Source organism: Rhea americana, unplaced genomic scaffold (assembly GCF_003343005.1).
Source record: "Rhea americana isolate MKP2758 unplaced genomic scaffold, rheAme1 scaffold_34, whole genome shotgun sequence".
Taxonomy (NCBI): domain Eukaryota; kingdom Metazoa; phylum Chordata; class Aves; order Rheiformes; family Rheidae; genus Rhea; species Rhea americana.
In genome coordinates this window covers 1484071-1503679 of record NW_028186468.1, presented here as the reverse complement: position 1 = coordinate 1503679, position 19609 = coordinate 1484071, and the positions used below count along the sequence as shown (strand labels likewise).

The 19609-nt window shown below is 39.8% G+C and overlaps 1 long non-coding RNA gene across 2 annotated transcripts; it reads right to left on the bottom strand.

The window, feature by feature from the left end:
* Nucleotides 1-5331: 5331 nt before the first annotated feature.
* LOC146592238 (uncharacterized) lies at nucleotides 5332-19027 on the bottom strand. Of its 2 annotated transcripts, none has more exons than XR_014896613.1 (3): nucleotides 18881-19027; nucleotides 6489-6610; nucleotides 5332-5576 (listed from the first exon to the last, which is right to left on the bottom strand). It is a non-coding gene; the product is annotated as an uncharacterized LOC146592238 (long non-coding RNA). The 2 variants fall into 2 exon arrangements; XR_014896614.1 differs by having other exon boundaries at nucleotides 6512-6610.
* Nucleotides 19028-19609: the final 582 nt, after the last annotated feature.

Below are 19609 nucleotides of genomic sequence, written 5' to 3'. Positions count from 1 at the left end.
TAACAGAGAGCCAGCAAGACTGCCAGATGTGATAACCACCAGGATGTACATAGTTTTTTGGAAGGCATAGGAAGTTAACCATCAGACTACATGGTATATTTAAAACCACTGCTCAGGGACAAACCTCCAACTCCTCCCAGATTCAGCCTGGACAAGCGGAAGCTGGTTGGCTGCACTTCTCCCATTGCAGAGAAGCCTTGTGCAGTTTAGGGATGGGCCTGGATGTGGCATGTGTGAGCTACTAACTGATGTGTGAGCTGCAGTTCAAACTGGCAGCAATGAAGAGCTGTGGGCATATCAGGTTCATCCTCAGATGTCTTGGCTTTCAAGTTCTAATAAAATCTCTTCTTGTTCCGTAACTCAGCACTACTCTGACTTCTCTTACTGACCTAATCTTTCCACCTACCTCTCTGCTCTCTACATCACTGTCACGTGTCTCTCTTTCTCCTTCTAGCTAATCTCTCTCCTGTGAGTATGAAAGCCTCATTGATGCCTGGCTTTCTGCCAGACTTCTTCTGCCTGTCAAAACTTCGCAGCACTTAGAGTACATCTGAAAAAATATTTTCTTAAATGTTCATTTTCCCTCTCTAGCTTTTGTTTCCAAGTTAACATCAGCACTTCACTATTTAATTTTTCCAAGCCTTTTGGCAGCCATTTGGGAAAAAAAGCCCTAATACAGCCTACCAAGCTGTTTTGAGGTTGGTTGACCCACAAGCCCAACAGAAAGTGCAGAAAGGAACAGGAACTCACTGGGTGTTGCAGCAGTAAATTGTGTCTGCCTAGCGATCAGTAATGAGAAATTCACGTGTTGGAAGAAGACTGGCAACCAGAAAACAAGAACATTTATCTCCTACATTCAATTTGGATTTGGGGGGACAATGGGGAAAGGAAGGTTGTTTTTAGAAGGTGTGAGATCCAGGAATAGCAAATGAATAGCAAGCCACAAGGGCTTAGCTAATGTGTATATGCTCCCAAGCAGAGACTGTTTTCCCTTTGTATGTTTGAACCACGCCTATCTCATTGGGGTCGATAGGTGATGCTATAACTTACCAATCAGCACCACCAAAAACACACARCCTTTAAAAAGCTTATCTGCAAGGCAAAATAACTATCCTGCAGAGCTATCTGGCTCTCTGCTTTTCATGACAGTGACTCAGTGTCAGCATTCCCTAATGAAGCAATCAGCTGGAATTATCTCACATAACATTTTAGTACTCTATTCCTCTTTTTATAGTATCTGAAGGAATAAACTTTTCAAGACAAATTACTTGGGATTTTCAAATGCATTTCTTCTCTAGCTGCTCAATCTGAGAAGAAAGTTTTTTTTTCTTTGGTGGTGGGAAGGGGTTAACCACAGTTACTGCTAACATAGTGTTAATGCTGAGCAGTTCTCAAACCCTATCCTAAATAATTGGCATATATGATTTATTTCTGTGTGTACTACGAATGAACACCATATAATCTTCCCTCAGATAGTGAAGGAGTCAGTTCCAACTGTGCTACTCACAAGGGGACAGTGACAACAAATCACCACTGGAAAAGGCAAGGGATCAAAAGCACCATTATTAAATGTAAATGAAAAAAAAGAAACTGAAACTATAGCCTAAGTCTTTCCCTCTATGAATATACTATGAGAGGAAGAGGGTCGGGGGGAGTACAGCAGCAAAGTTGCAGCCTATGCCTTAACTCTGCCATAGTATTTGCCTTCTGTCTTCTGCATACCAACAGCCTGATATTGCTGAAGTCAAAAATTTGCAGATGAGTAGCCAGGCTACYGATGTATTTGCTTTCTGGGGTAGATTTCTCCTCTTGGAGTTTATGAGCAGTAAACACCACTGTTCTGTGGTTAATAAAGTCTAAAGTGTGCATCACTGATGTCAGATGCAGCACGTATTACAGCAGTAGGGTAACAGTGACATGGTCCACAAATATTTTTTATTAGATCAGCTGATAAAGATGGAAAAAACAGACCAGATCTGAGTACATAAGCCTTTCCTCATGTTTCAAAGGCAGAGTACAAAATACTTCCTTTCTTTATTAATCTTGTCTCATGTCTAGCATACCAAAACTAGATTCTTAATAACTTTTGTGTTTGTTTATTAATCCACTTACCATCCCCGCTACTACGAAATGGCATTACAGAAAAACAAGTTATATTTTAATGTTCCTCATATATATGCTAATGTGCCCCATTAAACCTGTGTATGTTCCATCTATGATCACAGACAAAAGTTTCCACTTAATCCTTGCTAATTATATTCCCTCAAACTCACAACCTATCTATCATCTTCTGCTTCCAATTAAAGTAATTCTTCAAGTTCTTCTCTCATTAATATCTCTGAAACCTTAACACAAYCAGTGTTTTATGTTTCGCATTAGGCCTACCTGTTTGGGTATCAAGGGAGAGACTAGTGAAATGGATGACAGGGTGGAAGGAGAAGGGCAGATATTCCAATGCAAAACCATTTTTCACTCAGACTTAGATGCTTTCAAATTTTCTTTTCCAACCAAAATAATACTTCATTTGAAGGTAAATTTTCTTAAATGCTTCTTTTAATTTCCTGTTTCACAAAGTTTTTTAAAGATGAACCAGTATGAAAACAAAGAATAAGTAAGTTTTGTCTGCTGTAAGAGGAAATGAGCAAGAAAGAGCTAGGAAACATTCGGAAAGTATGTCTAAACTGCAATACCCAGGAGCAGCTCCAAACTCCCAACCTGGGTATTTATGGAGGCTACATCCTATCTCCATACTGAGACAAGAGCTGTGAACACACCATCCTTCYCACAAGCTGTGTTTCAATGGAAAGAGCCAGAAAGGAACTACAACATACTCCATCACATCTTTGATTTGGAGAAGTCGGGACTAGGGCTCCAGGGCATGCCAAAATTCACAAAATTGTGTGATTTGGATATAACTTTAAGTTATCCTAATGACAGGTCTTAATTCCTCCCCTGGTAAATRGGATGCCAAAGATCTGCTAAGAAGGAGCCCTCTCACCACAGGTAGATAGGAATACCTGCAAGGATAGCTCTTCTTTGCAATGAGTAATCGTTGTCACAGGTTAGGTCCCCTGCATCTGTTAAGTAGCAGCTGCAAAAGGTACCAAAAAGGCATTTATAATACCTCAGAGCTACAGGAGATACAAATCAACTTAGCTACTTCAGGTATATTAYACCCCTTCTTTTTCATACGGCTATGTGTTAGCAGCATTTCTGTCAAAAACAGCTGATATGCTAAAGAATCTGGGACAAAATTTGCAAGCAACATTCAGTTTTAGAGGAGGAAAGATGTTGTAGGGAGGAAGAAAGTGAAAATTACCACATCTCAGTCCTACATTCTGTTCTCAGTTTTGTTCTCCAGTTTTGTACTGGAGCAAATGAAATTATCACATACTAACATAGAAGCAATCTGAGAGAAGCAACTGACTCCCACTTCTCACCATGAAGCAAATAAAGAGCTATTACTCAAGCTATGCTCCCACTCAACTTGAACAATGACAGTCTCAATTAGTACAAACAATTATTTCCTTGGATCATGTCCAAATATGGAATTGTGCCATGGAAGGTATACAGATTTCTACATAAACAGTAATTATTTCTAAACAATAGCTGTAGGCAAGATAATAATCTTTGAACTCATTGGATTTAGTGTGTTCTGAAGGATGATTTGAAAATGAGACTGGTAAGTTCAGAAATTGATTGCTGATAAAGTATTTTTATCATTGAATGATCAGAATTTATTCCTTCTACTCAGATAAAAGCCAGAATACAGCCTTAGTCCCAAAGTGAATGTCTTATTCTGGATTTCTAATCTAACAACTCTTTCTCTTGCAATTAAGACAGACTACTTTATAGTATTCCTCTTCTTTTCAATACATACAATCTATCTTTGGGCCTAACAATGTTGGTAGGTGTGAGGATCCCCTGATGAAGAAGCCCAGATGTTGGTGGTGCRTGTATATTTAAGACCACTCTTAGAGGCATCTGATATCAAAACAAGTACCGGAGTCATACAAGACCTGGCCCATACAAAACTTAACCGGCGCAGTTGACCAGTCAGATTCCAGAAGGGTCYGAGAAGGGAAGGACGTATCTTAGTATTTCACTGGCAAAAGGACTTCTAGGCTTCCATTATTTTTTGTGGGAAGAAATGAGGCTGGTCATATTTGTAGSTTCCTGGTTGACCTGGGAAGAGAGCCTTCACAAATCACGAGCTTTTTTTAGCACTTATTGTGACACAAGTCCAAGCTCCCTCCCCAGTGCACTCTCATTCATAAAAGGCAGCTTTAACCTGCCTGCTATTGCAGATTTCTTCCTTCACTGCTTAATGAAGCTGGAGTGAGTGTTTTCACCGACTTCTTAAACTTAGCAGCAAAGTTCTGGATGTTGTCTGTGGTTCTCTGGTAGATGTCAGCCTTGGAGGCAGACTTTTGCTTCCCAGTGTATTCCCCACTCACCTAGGTTTGCAAAGGGCCTGAAGGTGGCAGAGCTAGGTTCTTACAAGTGAGGCTTGCAGCACATCCCTACCAATCATGGTGCTGAGTTTGGCACCCTCATTTGTAAGAATGTCAGAAGCAAGCCTACCTGTTGAGTTACTCCAGTGAACTCCCTAACAATAGCTCCTGCTGGCAGCCTCAAAGATCTTACATGGCACAGTTTGTTACTACTGAAATATAGGCCATGTGCTAGCTCCCCTATAGAGTTAAGAGCAGCTGTGTGTACTCTTATGGATGCACTCCAAGACAAGGTGACAGCTAATGGAATCCACTGTGCTAAATGCAGCTCCTTTACCATGAAAACGTGGCACTTCAAACATAAACAAACAGAAGAAAATAGTAATTGAAACTGAAAGAAATGTTGCCTCCAGATCCATCTTAATCCCGTAAGTTAATGCTAAAAGATAAGACACTGCTGATATGAAGCATCTTGCCTATTTTCGGACTACTGATTTCAGCTGGACATGAGAGACGAAGCAGTGTGTGGGTGGAAAAGAAAGGCAGGAAGCATGAAGGACGGCTACTGCAGCAGAGCCCATAGTGAGGGGAGGTAGGGTCCAATTTTGTGCCTCTCAGTATATTTTGTCTTTGAAGCTCTTAGTCTTTCAAAGCCTGGTCAGCTTTGCCAGATGGTCTTTATCTTCTGCTCCTTCTTTATAACCCTATACAGGATGACCAGGGAATATTCCTATGGATTTGAAAAACTTCACAGAAATCCCAGAACAACCAAATCCAGCAGAGTTGCAATCCAGTCAGAGCACTATGAAAGAAAGAACAGAACAGAAGGCCTTGGCAGAAAAGTATGTGAGAAACAGAAGAAAATTTGGAAGGGGAAATGTGAAGGTTTATTAAACAGAGATCAAAGAGCTTGAYTCAGCAGCCTACCCAAAGGCATTCAAAGGTTGTTTGATACACTCTCAGATATTCTCTAGGGGATGCCATCCTGGAAGGCACAGGCATCTCATGAATCTTGTGTCATATATGACAGCCTTGTGCAGATGTTTCAGATACTCTAATGCATTTCAGCTGTGTGGACAACTGAATTAAGCCCCAAAGTTTCTGGAGGTAGGGAGATAAGGACTGAGGAGACAGAATGAGAACAGAATCAATTAACAGATTAGGAAAGAGCAAGCAGTGGCATCAAAAAGACATAGAAGATACCCAGGTTTGCAGTACTTGTCTATTATCTGACGTGGAGGAAGTACCCTGGGTGGTTTCAGTGCGATGAACTCAGATTTCTAAATTTGCCTTTCATATGTGTAGGCAAACTAGATATATTCCTACCTGCTGAATAACTCAAAAAAGTTTGCATTCCCCTTGAGCAGTCTTGTACGTGTGCATGCAAGTGCTGGAATCTACTTCTCCAGATCCCATAGGTGAAATGGGATCGATTTCTCCAAACCCCAGATTCCATAAGAAACTTTCACTCATGTCGATAGTGTCACTAGCTTCTATATTGCTGTTGGCATGGCAATTGTGGGATCAAGCCCTAATTTTTGGAAAATGATAAAATATCTCTATCTACCCCCACCACTGCTTCTTTTTTTTTTAACTAAAGTGTGATTCATATCTGAGCCTTGAATGCTGATTAGAGCCTCCATAAGCCAATATCATTGTTTCAAAAGTATTTCAGATCCTACATAAGGATCTGTAAATGCATCAAGTTCTTAGAAAGGTATTAAGTGCACTTATTACCATTTTTTGGAAGTAATTAGCTTTTATGTAGAAGTTGGTCATATTTCCAGTCTACAGAAAGCATGAAGATATGTCAAATGCTTTTGAAGTCTTTCTTCTAAAATGCTTAATCAGCATTTAAAGTTATAAATAGTATATACCCAGAGCATCAGCTAAACTAGATGTAATCTTTATGCTCCACACAAGAAATGTGTCATAAAGGAACACATTTAAGAAATTAGAACTAGTTTGCAAATATTATGTGAGCCTCTTAGATTAAAAATAATTCTACTCACAAATGAGAAATAAAATACACACACTGCATAGACTGGGAATCAAACCTGGTCATGAACCGGGAGTATCTGACATTTCCATCTTCATCAAGGCGGATTCTGTCAAGTAGCAGCTCAAACTCTTCATCAGTAATCTCCACACCAAACCTGAAACAAACAGCAGTTAGCGGCACTGGCTTGCGGAGTTCACATTTGGGTCAACAGTACCCACAATACCCTGAGCATATGGCTGCCATTAACTCTTTGTTACTGCTTCGGTCCTCAAGATCAAGAGCACCACGTGAATATCAGAGGTTAATCAGGGTTTTGATCGCCTCAGCTTTCTCAAAGAAAGAAATTCTACCCTAGAATCCAGGCATTGGTGGTGCACAGAAATAGAAATACTAGGATATTGAGCTGTGTGCAATTGTCCTCTATAAAAAGTTATTCATTACACTAAAACACTGGTATTGCTGAAACTAGTTAACTCTGAAAGGCTTTTCATTTGGACTGTTTAGCATGAAAGAAAATGTAGAGAAAAACTGTCTTTTCGAGAAACAGCTTCTTAATGCTTTTGGAAAGCATTTCATAATGGCTTTAAAGACATTTTGCATACAAATATTTAAAAGTGGCAGTGTTTATTCATCACTAAGAAAGTGTTTTCATCTCTCCAGAACAATCAAAACATAATCCTTGAAATACTGGCATAAACAGGAATGACTTAAGCAATAATAAAGAACAAGGCATTCATTCATCATTTTGCAAAGCTGATAAGACTCAGCTGACTTTTGGGGGGATATACTTTCTTTTTGGCAAGGCAATGAAAGGGTATACAAAACATAGTACTTAACTGTTGTTTTGGTTTCATCATCACRCTTTCCCATATTATATAACTCAAGAAACCCTTCTATTAAAGTGTCATTTGTCCTTAACACCACAGCAGGTTATTTTAGGGATTTCTAACTCACAGATTTTGAGAATGGAGAAYGTCTTATTTTGAAGAATCATTTAACTTGCTTTATTTCTCAGGAAGTCTGCTGAGGAGGGCAGATCCAGCTGCTTTTGCATTTGCCCTCAGCAGACAGTATCTTATTTTAGTGGCTTTCAACTTCACCTACTTACATTCACTTTTCATTTAGACACGTGCACTTGGAGAGGCTTCTGTTATGTCAATAAACACATAGAAACAACATAAAATTTCAGTATTTTTCCCCTGTGAAGAATATAAAACCTCACTTGGCTGGGCAGTTTCAGTAAGAACAGCTCCTCAGAAATCCCAAAGTGCTCTAAGGTTAAGCAGTGCTGTACAGGCCATTTGAACACTRTGTATTTGCAGACCTGATCAGTGGAAAAGCAATCTCCTGTTTGCATACATAATCAACCAAAGGAAATCTCCTGTTTGTTGCTCCCAATCTCCTATTTCTTGTCTCCATCATTTGAATAAAAGGATGCCATCCCAGAAAAGAYTGTAGGCTGCATGTAAGGTATAACCAGCTGAGAATTTGCACTGAGAATTGAAAAGTTAGGTGAACTGGCCAGCTTATAACTTTGCAGTAAAACAGATCGATGGACTCTTGGTTATCATTACATTATGCATCTCTGTGCAGTGTAATCATAATTACAAAGAACGCTAGGAAGATTCAACTCAAGATTATACGTGAAACCCAAAGAAGAAAAGAACAGTACTTAGTGCAACATTTTAGTTTTGTATAGCAAGCATATATATCTGTGAGAGGGAAAGTAGGTTTTCACATTCTTCATCAACATCTTCAAATAGGCAGGATCGCAACAAAGCCACAATCTGCTCAGAAAGCACAGTGAGGCTTTTTGAACATTGTTCTGGAGTTAAAGACAAAGACTTGCTGTGATTTAAAGACTAGGTAAATGACAGGAAAACAGGCTCATGGGCCTGGAAGTTATGTCTTGTTTCCTATCCTTGTCCTTTAGAAGAAATCTAAATAATTTCTGAAGGGAAGCCCTACTCCTTTGGCACTTTCTTTTGCTGTGGTACAAGAAATATTGTAGGGCCTAGATGGAGACAAAAATTCGTACACAGATCACTCCAGCGTCTTGTTGCAAATAAATAAACCTTCAATCACCAACTAGGCAGATTTCTCTCTGGGCTCTGACTTGAATCATCTTCCCTTTCCATAGCTCTGATTGTGCCAATGTAAGTTCGTAAGTTTTTGTATGAAAAAATATAAGTTATGTTTTTTTGTGGTTGACTAAAAACATTTTTGAGGTAAAAAGCAGGGAAAAATCTTAATCTTCTGCTTGTAATCAAATTCAAACAAAATACTTGTTAGGCACCAGAGTAAGGATTTTCTTGGTATTGAACCCAATCATGACATGCTACCATAAATATTTCAAATTTCTATTGGTTCTATATATTCAGGAGCTCTGAATAACTGCTCATTTAATTTTTCTAAGGAGGATGATAACCTGTTATTGGCTGGTAGGTTGAGCTAGATACGCAGTTCTCTAAGGGGGAATGACTCACATCACTGAGGCTATCACAATGAGAGCTTCCTATCCTATTTCTTTTGTAAGAAGAACGTCTCTAATTGCTCTCCATATCAGGTTACAGAAAAGGACTACTGAAAAAAGAATGGTTGGCTGACTTCAATGCTTAAGAAGCAACTGAATTGCCAACTGCTGACACAAAATAATTTATTCACATATGGAAGAATTAACCATCTCTTTTCTCAGTATAATTTCCCATTCCCAGCATTACAATATAACAGTGATCTATGATACCTGATCTGGACAGCTGACCTCTGAAACCACCACATAACCATCAGATGTTTACTGAACAGTGTATAAATAAGTTTTTGATAAAAATACCATCATCATTTAATGAGATAAATAAATATTGTTTAATTTCTGCATGGAGGATGGATCAAAATCACACTCTCCTGAAGAATTCACTATTCATCTCTGATAGTATAAAAACAGCCTTCAAGCTGTTTTAACTGACTGCAGCATTGCTGGTGACACCTAACTCCTCCTGAACCTAACTAGAGAAACACAGCTGTCTGGAAATGACCCAGTGGTCTCTGGTTGCCACAGTCCCTCTTGTGAGATGTCAAAGTCATTTCAATGTTACAAAGACCCCAAGCTCCCCAAATGCATCTGGGGAGATGGAGCTGATCCTGAAGGTCTGGTCTAAGGGTAGGCCTGTATACATTTATTTTGCAGGATGCTGAATCCCATTGGAATGGAGAAGGAATCAATGCAAGGTTCTGAAGAGCATCCCATCCCTGCCATATGTCATATCTGCAAAGTCAGAAAATACACAGATTCGTCTACAAGAATACATCTGGGGGAAGGGAGGAATAAAGCTGCACCAACTTTGCACAGTGACATTTTCTCCATTATTAAAATTCCAAAGACCTCTTTTACATTACTGATCTCAGGATTTCTGGAAACATGCTGTGACTACATTACATCCATCGTGTCCACTGGTGTGGAAACAGAAAAAGCATTGAATGTAGAGAGTGTATGGCCTAAACCATTTGTTATCTCAAATACTGATATTATACCTTGCATTCTGAACTTCCCCCCAAGCTTTACAAACATATCCAAGATATAAAAAAGCAGTAAACAGGAGGATCAAGTGTTCTAGCAAGCAAATACAGCCACCTAAAACTAAGCAACGATATAATCAACCAGCAACAGCACACAACAGATGAATCACTGAGTTCTCCAGGGCACATTTTGAAAGGCAGGTGCAATGGGCAGAGCTTGAGAAAAAGATATCTATTAACTGGAGGGCTAAGCCTATTTAGACAGAGGCTGATGCTAAACGCAAGCGACTGGTTAACAGTGAGGTTGAGAGAAAACACTTTGGCAAGAAGCCCAGAACTCTGGCAAAGAAGGCACCTGCAAAAAGGCACACGCCGTTGGCTGTACGAATGCACATGCAAGCTGGGAAACTGCTACTACTTTATCATATGTTAACATCACCCATACCCTCAAATAAAGGCACTTCTTGCCTCTCAGATCTTAAATCAAAGAGACAGAGAGGAAGATCRAGTACACTAGAAATTCAGCCACTGTTTCAATGTGTTAGTGAAGTGTCTTTTAATCATTTAGTAAGACACCACTCCTGGGTACCAAGGTAACAGTGGGTTTTTAAGAGGTTATTAATGGAAGAGAGAAATGTTTTGCAAATAGTGCATCCTCTACAATTGGCAAGAAGCACAGAGAGCAGACAGGAGGAAGATAATAGAATCAAGACTAGTATGCTACAGAAATGGCAAGGCAAAAAAGAGAGCAGACCAGGTCAGAAGTAACAGTAAGCTTAAAATTGCAAGGTGCATTTGAAGCAAGAGTGAAAAATTTATAGTGATCTCATTGTAAGGAGAAGTAAGTGGAGGGAATTTTCAAACAGGGCATGACGTAGTTAGAAATACAAGCCAAGGGGCTCATTCCAGCACATGCATCCAGGGAACAGGGGCAGGGCAGAGATGCTCGCAGTCATTGCGAAGCAACAGGCGGATGTGAGCTGCACAGTCATACAGTTCCTATATGCAAATATTTTGAGCCCAAATTCACTACATGCTGCATTTGCTCATAAAACTGTGGACCCTCCCCAGTGCCTTTTGTGTATATTTTATGAGATCACTAGGTAGCTCACTGGCCAAAGCAACATTCTTGAATCAAAGAGCCAATCAGCGAACCAGAAGCAATCATCTCTCTCTTTTGGCATTTTTTAAGTCATCGAAAAAGAATCATCTGTGTAAGTACTTCAATACTTGTGCAGAGAGAATTTAACAATGGACTTAAAGGATTCCAAAAATTATGTTTAATGGGCACAGAGCACAGGTTCCAGTTCTGTCCTGAAACTCTTTCCACCAATTATGGCATGAACACTGAAAATATCTCTGTTTCCTCATCTGAGCTGTTGGTGCCAATTTAGCCCTTCACTCCCTTCATCACTCTCAAGGAAGACAGCTAATGCACTTCACCATTCTACACCTGGCAGGCAGCTTTCCTGAAGGTACAACTGAATAGGTAAAAAAAAAATAGCTTTAGAAAGCTGAAAGGGAAGACACTTGCACAGCTGAAGCACTGCAATGTCCAGGTGAAGCACCACCTAGGGAACCTGATTTGCAAAGTTCAGAGGTAGAGAGAGGAAAGAAGTCAGATGGTTTCCTTCTCATTCTTTGCAATATAATGTTCCTTTATTCTATAATGCTTCAAATAACCTAGGAAACAGCAACTGCAACATATTATYAGTTTATGCTACTGCCCTAATACTTTTCTTGCAGGATGTTTCTCCGGTTAACCCATTTTCTCCTCTTTCCTCGTTATTCCCCAGCATCACGCATTCACATGGTCCCTTCTTCCTTAATATTAGATTCACATATCGGAACGCTACTGCACAGTTCTGTAAATTCATAAGCCAGATCCTTCTACCACTTAGGAAAACAGCAGCATAACAGCTGCTRTTTTCCCATTTTGTCACAATTTCTCTAAAGCAGCAGTTAGAGCAGTGCACATTTCAGTGGCAAGACACAACTTAACCCAGTGCTCTGGCAACATGATGCTCATACAGTTGTCTAAACCTTTTTCCACTTTCTTCCCTTCCATCCAGATGTTACCAGTGAGCAATAAAGCTGCCACAGGTACTCTATCACACTGCAAGCTCTTCAGAGCCTGACTTCTACCCAATGGGAGTTAGGTAGCTAAATGCCTTCTAAAATCTAGCCCATAARTCTCTTGTAATTATTACTATTTAAATATCATCAAAGCAAAAATTCATTCCATGGGAGCAGCATGAAAAGGAGAGGTAGCACCAGGAGGTAGCACAAAGGTTGGCTCCCTTTTGTTCCCTGTCAAGAGCCCTGACATTTAGATAAGTATATAATAGTGTTGGGGGGTTAGCAGGAGGACAGAGTTTGAAGACAGGTTTTGTGGACAAGGTTTGCAGACTATAGTRTTTTGGGGCTAAACCTACAACTACCAGATTTTTTTCTGTTGTGTCTCTGGATCACTTGCAAGCCCAAATCTCTAGAGGCTCATAATTCCCTGCAACCCTCCCCTCTATACCCCATTAGTAACACCTCAAGGAAAAGGTTTYGATGGTTTGTTATTGTAAATAAAAAATAAAAAGAAAGAAAGGAAAAAATCAGCAAAGAGCAAATGCCTCCTTTTCATTATTCCCTATGTGCATGAGAAATACTATGTCAAAAAATACTTTYGTTATTAAGAGCTAATTGCAGTGTATGGTCTGTTTAAAATCTTCACYGAACTGAGTGTTGCTGTCTTCTTCCCTTCTTGTTGATTACGCCCCTTACATGCAGAAATYCAGTAATTCAGGATGTCTAGATCATTACATGACCTTCTGTCATCCCCTAGTATCTGCACAYTTCATAAACTGATGCATTTTACAGACACAGACCTCTGCCTGCCATAGCACAGAGATAAGACACATTGCCCACAGTAACACAATGTGGATCCTGTATCTAATAAGGAAATAAAACCAGATCTTGTGAACTCTCCTCTCAYGCGTCTTAAACCACCTCTTTAATCTAATCGCTTTCTACCTTTATTAAAAGAATCTCCCAAATCCTAATTCTGTGCATCSTCCCTCTGCCAAAGCTACTTAAGTGTTAGCAGGTGTGTTTTTGTAGTACTTTAAAACTCATGCTCAGAGGAGGTCTAAGCAAAGCAGTAGTTAAACGGCTGAAAATTGTCTGTACACCTGTCTACACTAAACATTACAGGGCAGCAGTATCCCTTGCTGCCGAATAAACAGTAGAAACAAYGGGAAATGGGAGGAAATTCCATTAGAATGGAAATTGGGAGGAAATTAAAATAGGAAAAAGTAATTTTATCCTGAACTAATAAATACACTTCCACAGTAAAATGGATACATATACAGATATAAACACACTCGAGAGGGTATAAAGAAGATGGAATCAGATTCTCGGTGGTGTCCAGYCACAGGACAGGAAGCAATGGGCRCAAACTGAAATACAGGAAATTCTTTCTGAGCGTAAGGAAACACTTTCATTGTGAGGATGRTTGAACACTTGTACAGGTTGCCTAGAGCAGTTGTGGAGTTCCCATCCCAGGAGATATTCAAAATGCAACTCAATGCAGTCCTGAACAACCTGCTTTAGCTGATCCTGCTTTGGGCAGGGAGTTGGACCAGATGATCTTCAGATGTCCTTTCCAACTTCAACTATTCTGTGTTTCTGTGGTTCTGTAATACCTACAATATATAGCACTGAAAGGATCTGCTGTTGCAAGCATTTCTCAGCTACCGAGGTTCTGTCTTTCAGTATTTCCCAAGAAGTCAGCCAGCTTTCTAAATTGCAAATGTAGACTTACTGGGAACTGTACATTCATCATGGGAAGTACCAGGCCAGAACTTAGGCCTTGGTTCCATCTCCTTAGGATGGCTCCAACAGCAGGTAACAAGCCAGAAGCCCCCGCAAGAGGCCTGAAAGGGATTCTGCCAGAATACAGGAATCCCTTCAAATGATGAAGAATTATCAGAGTGACTTCCTTTGCATGCCAAGCCTAGAGAGGWTGGCACAGGCAGGGACTCCATGGATAGCTGTTGCTTCCCAGTCTTGAAGAGCAGCTGGAGATGTCATGGCAAATTTCAAAAGTTAGATCCAGGCACTGCAAAATGAAACTATTCAAATAGCAAAGACAGCAAAAGAGACCCTTTATTATAAAAAAGCAAAAAAAGTAGTGATGTAAAAAAGAAACAATTTTAATCTACACAGTTTTCTGATTAAAATCACAACTTAGAGGTATTTTTGCTACAGCGCGCTTAGGTGCCAGGTCTTACACTGCATGGTCTAAAGCAGTTGCTATTCAATTCATTTTCACTGAGGTGGTCTGGGCAATTTTACCAAGCTCCTCTCAGCAAGAAGCAGTGTACCAGCTGCCRCCTTGCCAGYCCAGCCCAGCCCAGCCCAGYGCTGCCTGCTGCCTTCACAGCTGGGATTGCCACACTGCAGCTGCTCCCTCAGTGTCCAGGAGGACATTRAAAAAATGGGCTCTCCTGCTGGAGCCTGGCCAATAGCTGATGTCTGATATCCTTGAAAAATATATGTTCAGTCTGGAAGTCCATCATTAAGGTCACCCTGCTCTAAAACCTGCCCTTGCATGCAGATGAATAAGGCAGACAAGAAGGCTAAGTGCAAACAAGACAGTGCATGAGGMACGCCACATACAGTGCAGGCAACCKGAGCRAGCCATACTCTGATATAACAGACTATGCAAGCAGATATGATCCTCCTCTGAAAGCAGATGCATATCATTCCCAAACAGGATGTGGGCAATGTTTCAGTAAACCCCAAGGATCCAGATAATGATCCAACAAGATTGAGCAGTGTCATTTATAACAAAGCTATGCCAACTAATATTACAAATAAGTTGCTTCCTAAAATGTGCTAACCATTTGCACAATGTGTCACACTTTACACTACTCCAAAATATCTTTTGCACAAATTAATGTGTCAAACAAGGCCCTTTCTCAAACAGCTTCTCACAAAAATATGCTTCATTAAACTAATGCTTTCCATTTTTTCAAACATATTCTTTTTATAAACAAGCTCAGTTTAAATATTTTTAAGAGAATGTTTCATTTTTGGATTAAAGCATAAAAGCTTATTAAAAAAGAGAGAAATAAATTGATTTCAAACCTCTCAAAATATAAGCTTGAAAACACTGAAATTTCTGTGAAATCGCTTATTCGGTCTTGAATAATTGTGTGTAAAGTATTATATGTCCTGATAAAGTCGATATTAACTTTTCATTATAATTTTTAAATAAGTCATCTCATTACTTACTATCAGCTAAAAATATAATGATGCAAAATTTTAAGAAATACCATAAAAAAATTTCTAGATGTTGCAGTACAGAGATGTAATGCTGCTCTTTTTAAAGACCACGATAGACCACCAAATTTGGTATATAGTTAACCTTACATTCTCATTAACTCATAGTCTCATGATAACAGCCACGTAGACCTGATCTGAGTATGTCCATTTGCTAATGTGCAATGCTCCACAYTATGGGGGAGTTTTAAACCCATTTTGTCCAGACACGCGTGTATATTGGGGATCAATAAGCCTGAAAAACTTTTGCACCTTAATATTGTGAAGATCATAACAACTCCAGCATAAACATAAGCATCCTGTTTCTTGGCATGCCACACAAATTTCATTCAGTTGAATTCATTAAGGTTGCACTAGGATGAAACTGTTGCAAAAGAGTGAAAATTAGACTGTTCAATTTTTCTAAGATGGTAATTGGATCTTTCAGCTGCAGCAAACTGCCAGTCCAAACTATTTTAAGCCAGATTCCAAAGTCATGACTCGGGCCAGTCTCCTCTTCGCAACTTATTTCAAGTACTTATTCTGAGTACTTCAGAACTTGGCACAGCGAGTGTGGCACGTGTGCAAGAGGCAGAGATTTCTCTAATAAATTCACCAGCACTGACTTGTGGTTTAATTGCAGTTAAAATACAGCTTTTCTTTTTTATCTTATTAAATCAAGCTTTGTGGAATTCAATTAGGATATCCATTGTGCTGGAGAAAATGTAAAACTGTGTGCCAGTGCTGTCAAAGGGTCATAACATAATTACAGCTCTATCCRGCACTCCACTCGCTCCTCACTCCAGCCAAACTTTTGATAAAATCAATGGAAGATCTGCTGRACTGAGAGTAAATTAGTGCTAAATACAGCCAAGTCAGTGCTTCCCTTATCCAAAGGGAGTCCTGCCATCTAGTGGTAAAGCACTTCAAAAACAACTTCATTTCTTTGAAGAGGCAAACTCATATGGAAACTTTTGCACATTTTAAAGTACGTGTCAGATTTAACTCACGAACGTTGACAAATATTGTACACCGTATATTACATTCTAAAAACTTAGATAGAWGGACAGTAAGAAACCATACAAAGGAAAAAATAATTCTCCCCTGTTTGTATCKTGTTGAGATACATAATACAAATATATGATCAACTTTTACCTGTAGATCTATAGCATACAAGTCTCTTTTTTCTAGTTAGTCGTCAATGAGAGATTCATGCAGACTAACTTCAGAGAACCAAGCCTTTGAGATTTTCTTCCACATACAGTTTTCTCTATCTAGTTGCTCTAAAGCAGAAGTATGATTTACAGACCACATGGTGATAGCAGTCACATGGAAGGAAATAAATGGAGGCAGAAGAGATTAATTAAGGGTATATAAGAACGATGAAGTGCAACCAAAACATAACTACTCATTCAGCTATGTCACAAATCAATACATGTCCATTTGTCACTCTTGTCCTCTCCCGTGGCCCCAGCCAGACGTTCCCATCCCCCCTATACATAACAGCTTCAGCTCACTGCTGAGGACCACTGAAGACTTCTGTTTTCTGCAGCGCTACATGATTGCTAGTACTGACCAGAGGGGAGATAGGAAATGTGACTGAAAGGGAGTAGGTGTATAGAGCTGCCCTCAAGTCATCAGAATCCTTACAGCAAGTGCTAAACTGTATCCTTCATTTCTGATCTATGCATTAGCATTAAGCAGCTTTGTGCAATTAGCTTTTTTCATAACAGAGATGCACAGAGAGACATTTCAGAGTTGAGACTACAACTCTGTCTTTTGCTCTGCTGATAGAGATTATATATTGAAATTAGGCTTCCAATAAAAGATGATGCTGTAGCTCCGGGCATTGTTATTTTGTTGTTTTACTTTATGCTGCTGTTTCTGACTGGGGAGTTAAAGTGTTGAYATTGTGCCTACTGGGGCTGGTAGCCCTCCAGCAAATCCTTTTGTTTCTGTAAAGGAGTACTGTGCTCAGTGCCAGTAGCTTCAAAGATGGTAAGAGTGTGGGTTTTTTGTTTTGTTTTTTTTCCTCAGAAGACTCTTCTAGGTCTCACAGATTAGATGGGAAATATTGGGCACTCATCTATCTTTGAGCTGTTTCCCTCTTTGAATAAGCTGATTGTTGAGAAAGAAGTTCAGGACCCAGAAGAGGTTTTGCATAGCAATGCCTGAAGATGTCTGCTTCCTCATGCAGATCATATATCTTACAGCCAGTTATGCAAATACTTAGATCTGCTGACAGCAGAGCATTGGTCCTCTTTAAAATAACCAAAGGAACAGCAAGACAGAAGGAAGCAGGGAAGTCTTAAAGCTGTCACTGAGAACACCAAGGAGACTTCTTTCCTTGTGGAAAGGAGATGGTAAGAGGTAAAACAGAGCCTACTGTTCCTGCCCTGGAATGAGCAAGGCAAAAACGAACCTATTCACAAAAGTTATCACAGGAGATAGCCTTCTCTGAAAACCAGTTTCTAAGCTGTTTAACAGGATAGCTTCATATCCTCCGCAGTCATGGAGAAACTTGAGTTATATCTGCAGAAGCGGGAAGTAATATCCTCTCCAAATATCACCTATTATTTTCCAGCTTGGAGTGACTCCTTCTATTAAGAAACATTTAGAGAAATGTCTGCTAGTGAAATGGCTACAGAATCCCAGCAGACTCGATGCAAGTCATTCTCAAGTACACCATGGCTGGAGGAACTAGAAGCTGGGTACAGCTGAGCTACCATCTGCAAGGATTAAAAATGCTCTTATGTAGATGTATCTGCTGCTATGAGGACACTAACATCAGTTAAAACTCCATACTGTGGCCTAAAAATCTGAAATAAATGTGATCTATAGGAAACTGCTGAAGAGGAAGAAAGTCTTACGCTGAAGCAACTTAAGTTAGTGATTAATAACCATGCTTAAGCTGATGTCTATACACATACAGACAGACAGCAATCAGAGTATTTTCAGGAGATGTCAAACTCATTCCTGAACAGTGTTCAGATCTCCCTGCTAGAGATGGACGGGAGGAAATATATACACAGGGAGACCACTCTTCAAGCTTCAGAGCTGCCTCTATCTTGCTTACTGGATAGCAGCAGCGAACTGCTCTCTGTAATTATTCAGAATAAAATGGAAACAAAAACAAGGAATCATGCAATATCCCCCCTAATAGTCAGGGTACTTGCAGTGACCTGTACACAACCATTTGAAGTTACAGATATCACATCAGAATTAGTGTCACACATAACTTTTTCTGGATGAGSAAATGCAGGAATTCTAAAAATAATGAAAAGCTTGTCATATTTTCAATCTTCAGAACTATCAGTTGGGTGATGGCTGGGCAGCCCGAGGGTGAGGAGGTAGCCAGGGATTGTCCAGTTGTGGTTTGAAAATGAAAWGCAACTAGAGAATCCCTTATTTGCCTGCCCCTTAAATCATGTGGTTACTTCACATTGTTTCCCTTATTCAGAAATTATCGTGTGCGCCTTGAATGCAAACAGTTGCAGGCACTGCAAAAAAAGGGTATTTGAGAAAACATTCCTATGAAGTTAAAACAGTATCTCCCCATAGCTAGATGGTTCTGGACAAAGAAAATTATTCTTACCTGCACCCAATTGCTGCAAGAAACGCGTGCTGACTAATTATCTCTTTCTTYAACTTGTTAGTTTTTCTGAGAAAAACTTTTAAAAAAAAGAGCATTAAGAAAGCCTAATTTAATACATACAGAAAACTATTGAGCCCTAGGTTAGTGAAAGGATTGACCTATTTTGACCAGAGGTGCAATCACTCAGAGAAAGGGTCCAATTCCGCTTCAAATACGTCGCCTACCCTATATGGTAAGTGGAAAATTGTTTCCCTTCCCCCTCCCAGTATAAAGCTCCAGCCCACAGAAGAAAAAAATCTGATTGCACTGTACAGGAATGGCATAGGACTTTCAGAGTTTGCATAAATACTGCCTTATATAAACAACATATCAGAGATCATAAACAACCAACTGAGCACAGTAGTGAATCATTTAAGACACTCTGTTAACGTGTTTCAGGCTAACATTTACTCCTTAACAGGTCTTCTGTTACTAGAACTCCTGCAGAATAAAGGCTATAGCACTGAAAAAGACCCCAGTCTCCACTCAAGAAGTCTCAGCAATAAATATTCAGCATGAGATCTACACAAAATTTTTGCAAACAGCACAAAACCCCTATTGCATGGGGGTGCAGAGGCCGGCGTTTCTAGCAACCCAAGGGCAGAAGTAGACAGTGAACGGAGCACACCAGTCGCGCACCTGCTGGAGGTTAGCCAGATGCCAAGGTTTTTAAGACATAAGAGATTCTCC